At 38.2% G+C, this 5,473-nt stretch overlaps 1 pseudogene; it reads left to right on the top strand.

The window, feature by feature from the left end:
• On the top strand, nucleotides 3,937-5,250 carry LOC100152837 (annotated as a pseudogene).

A 5,473-nucleotide genomic window follows, 5' to 3' on the forward strand; every position in this document is an offset into this window, starting at 1 on the left:
CTAGGACTTAACCATAGAAAGAAAAGAAAATGGTAGAAAATACATGTAAATGAAAAATGAAAATACAGTTGGAAATATTAATACATTTAGAAAAGATAACACACAGTAGATGCTATTGTTTGCTGATAAGAGTAAACTTTGTCAAAAACAAAAACAAAGAACAGCAACAAAAAAAAAAACCCTAATGGACAACTGCAAGGTGATCATGTGAAAGCAAGAAAGGGTAGAAAATGAGAGATGAGCTAACAAAGTAAATAACTATGAGATCACACTCTTTGAAAACATTATCCTAACTGTACACAATGGAGTACAATTACTAATAGCGAGGTTTTAATGGATTTCTTAGCAAAAGAGAATCTTATCTTGCATACTCAGTTTCTCCCATCTACCACTCCTATTCCTTGATCTGTCTGGGCAAAGCATATCTCAGCCAGACCAAGTCCTAGATTTCCATGATATAGAATGAAAGAATAGGCAGGGAAGGACATGGTGGCACAACAGAGTCTACAAAAGACGGAAAAGACTAATGAGAGAGGTTAACTGAATCTACAAAATAAATGAGATGAGAAAGCAGATAGTGTAGCGGCTCTGTGAGCAGGAAAGGTAGAGTTGGGTGGAAGGAATGTGTGTTCTCTAAAGAGTAGGAGGTGTGAGAAATAAGGAAGAAAAAGAAAAGTGACATGTAAAGCATTGCTTGAGTTCATGAATAAATACTTTGCTTTTTAAGTGTCCCTCTTTGATATGACACCACTCAAGACTGAACAACGGAAGTCACATTTTCATAAGTTGATCTATCATCTCTAAGTTGTCATGGTCCAGGCATAAGACTAGGAATCACTATCAACTCTTCTCTGGAAGCATTAACTAAAAGTACTATGATATTTGTAGAATGAAAATGATAGCATGGCCATACCTCAATCATTGTTTGTAGTAAAGAGATAGAAAAACTGGAAAAGACCATTAGGATTCAAATATTGAGTGACTAGTTGGCAATGGTTGCCTTTTAAGTTTTCTCCCAAACTCTAAGAGTCTGTGAGTTATCCAGAAGAAGTTTTATATGTAAATACACACACACACACACACACACACACACGTGATTTTTTTTTCCAATTTGGAAAGATAAAGCTGAATGATGCAAAATATCCTACACATCTGTCACATATTCAGTGTATATTAAGGATTGGACATGGACCTGATTACAATGTACGGAAATGTGAAAACTTTGATGCTTCAAAGTTCTATTTCAATAATTTCAAGGTAAATCATGACTATCAAAAAGCACAAGGTAGAGGCAGCTATAATATTCTCTTGAGGGAATGGAGACAATGGATATCTGGAAGGATTTGGAAAGAGAGTTTGGTCTTGGAAAGGCTAAGTAGTTTGGGCATTTAGAGTGAGGATAAGTAGATAGACATTCCAGGCCTAGGCCAATAAGCATGACCATTGGTCCTCTTCTCCCCAGCACTTTTTTTTTTTCACTAATAAGTGCAGATAAATAGTGAATGAATCCTGAGTCAGTAAATCAAGAAACTAAAAACATAGATAAGGTTCAAGTGGGCTCAATCATTTAATAAACATTTACATCTCCTGAAACACAGCCACCATCCAAGGTGTTCTGGGGGATAGATTTAAGAGATGAAAAGACATACCTCTTTTCTTAAGGAACTGCAGGTAGGTAAATATGTTAAATTTTTACTAACAAAAGACAGCTCTATTGTGTAAGACACTTAATGTGCAGTTTCTCTTGGGAGAATTAATGTAGTGTAAAGCAAATAATAGTCACTTGTATTCCATGAACAATGTCAAGCTACTGAAAGTTTTTGAGCATTGGAGTAAAGTGCATAAAGTTGCATTTCAGGAATGTAGAATGGTTAAAAGGCCAGGAAAAGAAGGGAACGATTGCAATAGTTTAAAATTCAGTGATTTTAAATTAGAGAAAAATAGTAGCAAATGCACAAAAAAACCTATTTCCCGGTTAGTGGCATGGGTTCAAAATATTGTTTTTAAAGATTCAAAAGGGTTTAGATAAACTTTTAGTTGAAATTGATATTACCATCTATTAAGTAAAATGATATAAATCTCTAATATATGCAGGGTGACAATCCATATTGTCATATGCAACCCATATGCCTATGTAGAAGACAATCCAAAGAATATGGCTTTGCTAATATTCTATTAAAAATTTATATTTTTGAACTATATTTAACATTTATCATTTTAAAACCAGAAGATTAGGATGAAAAATGAAGAAAGAGCTATTGATATTACATATTTAGAAATGAAACTATCCATAAAGGTATTCCTGTGAGCATTTCAATATAATATTCACCCTTGTACCCAAAGTGAATCACACATAAGGATTTGTTGATTGAGTTGGAATATAAGGATTAATGCATATGCTACTGAAATAACAGTTTCTGGCAGATAGGAAAGAAGGGAGTCATAGCATATAGAGTGTGGTGAAATGAGTGTGGGGCATACTGAATATTGAATAGAGTTGTCTGATTAAGTTATTATATACCTTGCATATATTACCAATAGAAAATAATTTCTTTCTGAATCAAATATCAAAGTGAATGGTAAAATAAAGATAGATTTAAAAACTTTAAAGGAGAATGTTTTTCTCTCAATTATTAATATCACATTTATTAAGTGATAGACCACATTAAGATAGAAATTAAAATTAGTGTAATGAATTTAAACAAAACCTCTATGAAAAATTATGAATTTTGTTTTTAATAGCAAATTCAGCATCATTTAAACTATCATTAGATCATAGTGGTAGTAACAAATATTATGCCCATTTTGAAGATTAAATAAAGTGAATCAATAATAATTTTCAAGACTGACATATTAGAGTAATGGTATGAATAATAAACAAAGACAGACTTTTCAATATGATGTAGCAACCAGCAATTGTCTCATCAATATCTTCAATACCTATTTTCATTTTTGTCATGATATATCTCTCTTTTCCAGTCTCTGATTTTAGCCAAGAATTATCACCAATACAGCTATATTAAGAGCAATTTTCAAGGGAAATTGCACAATCTTTTTCCCTAAGGCTTAAAAATTGTTAAAATATCCATCTGTGTAGAAAATGTGGTTGAAATATGCTTAAAGTAGAAAACTTTTATTACTTATACATATGTTTTGCACATCCTTTGTAAGTGCTAAAATTTTACTAAAAAATAAAGAAAAATAAAAAACTAAGTGTTCAACTCAAGAGATTGGGAAAAGAGCAAAAGAAAACACAAAACAAATGAGAAGGAAGAATATAATGATGATAATGATGATGACAAAATTAATGAAACAGAGGCACAAAACCCAAAACAGCAAATGGTAGAGAAAGTAGCATAAAAGCTACACAATTAAAAGGTAATTCTGGAGTTCCCTTGTGGCACAGCAGGTTAAGGATCGAACATTGTCTCTTCAGCTGCTCGGGTTGCTACTGCAGTGTGGGTTTGATTACTGGCCCAGGAACTTCCACATGCTATAGGCATGGCCAAAAAAAAGCTAATTCTTTCAAAAGATGAATTATATAGACAGAGGACTGAGCTTTGGCAAGATGTCCAAGAAAAAATGTGAATACACAAAATACTTTAAAAGTTTTAATTAACTGTAGATAAAGTTGTTTAAAGTATTAGGACTCTATGTGCTAAAATGTGAAGATCTAGATGAAATAGGTATATTTTTAGAAAGTCATAAACAGCCAAAATTGCCATAAGAAGAAAAGAAACCTTTCATAGACACCAAGAAATGATCCATTAAGAAAACTGATAGAAAACAAGAGTGGGGCGGGGCTGAGGCCGTGGTTGATGCCTGAGCAATGAGTGGCAGCTAGGCTGCAAGTGAGGCTGGTGCAGGCCCTGAGCTCCCTGGAGCTGCCCTCCAGCATGGAAGTCCCCAGCCGGGCCCACCTGAAGCGCACCCACCATGACCCTGGGGAGTCAGAGCCTCGAGGCCGGTGCCAGCCAGTTGCTCTTCGCCAACTTCAACCAGGACGTCACATCTCTAGCTGTTGGTAGTAAATCCAATTATAAAATTTTCTCCCTTTCTTCTGTGGATAAACTGGAACAGATTTGTGAATACATTTATACTGAAGATGTGTTCATCATGGAAATATTGTTCTAAATCAGCATGGTGGCCATGGTCAGCCTCAAAGCTTCCAGGACAAGGTCCCAGGAAGCTGAAAGTTTGCCACTCTAAGAAGGGAACCGAGATCGGCATCTACAGCTATTCCAACACTATCCCAGTGGTGAAGTTGAACAGGCAGAGGCTGACCATGTGCCTGGAGGAGCTACAACATCTGGGACATGAAGGTGCTGCACACCGTCAGGGAGACCGCCCCCAGGAACCCCACAGACTGGTGTCTGAGATCCCTAAACAATGAACATATCCTTGGCATATCCTGGCAGGGCCACCATGTGCAAGTCTCTGACACCATCAACCTGAGATCTTTGAACATCGGCCCATAACAGCCCCGTTAGCTGTGCTGGCCATTGACACCAGCAGAACCAAGCTCGCCACTGCTTTCAAGAAGGAGGGAGACCATGATTAGGGTGTTTTCCATTCCAAAAGGATAAAAACTCTTCGAGCTCCTTAGAGGACTAAAGAGGTGTGTGAGCATCTTTTACCTGGCCTTCAGCATGGACAGCATGTTCCTTTCCACATCCACCATCACTGAAACTGTACATATCTTCAAACTCAAGACTGTGAAAGAAAAACCTCAGGAGGAGCCCACCACCTGAACGGACTACTACAGGAAGGTGCCCATGGCTTCCACCAGCTACCTGCCCTCCCAGGTGACAGAAATGTTCAACCAGGGAAGAGCCTTTGCCACGGTCTTCCTGTCTTTCTGTGGCCACAAGAACGTCTGCATACTGGCCACAATCTAGAAGATTCCCCGATTGCTGGTGGGAGCCTCAGATGGGTACTTGTATGTGTACAACCCAGAACTCCCGAAGGGAGGCAAGTGCACCTTGATGAAACAGCACAAGTAGGACGGCAGCATGGAGCCCACCAATGAGATCCTAGACCCCACTTCTTACAACTGCCACCCTGGTGACATAGAGCTATGTCACTCATGGCTGTGGCCAAAGGTTCTCAGGAGCCTTGGTCCCCAACCACAGTTGCCTACACGTACGAGCTGGGCAAGGCTGGATGGTGCGAGACTAGAGGAAGAAGGCCAGTGCCCTGCTGCTGGAGGAAGACAGCAAACACCCTCCCATGATTCTCCAGACAGACTGACCTTGACCTGTAAACCTTTCATACCCCTGAGGCAGAGGACACTGGCTGACAGAAGACTTTGTGTTATGCTGCTATGAACTTTGGCCTGAGTTGGGGGGAGAAGACAGCAGAGACTGAAAAAGGAAAAACAAAGATTGCAGCTGTAGTCTCATTCCACACTACATATGTATGACTGGATGGAACTAGAGACTCTCATCTTGAGTGAAGTAAGTTAGAAAGAAAA

Source organism: Sus scrofa, chromosome X (assembly GCF_000003025.6).
Source record: "Sus scrofa isolate TJ Tabasco breed Duroc chromosome X, Sscrofa11.1, whole genome shotgun sequence".
Taxonomy (NCBI): domain Eukaryota; kingdom Metazoa; phylum Chordata; class Mammalia; order Artiodactyla; family Suidae; genus Sus; species Sus scrofa.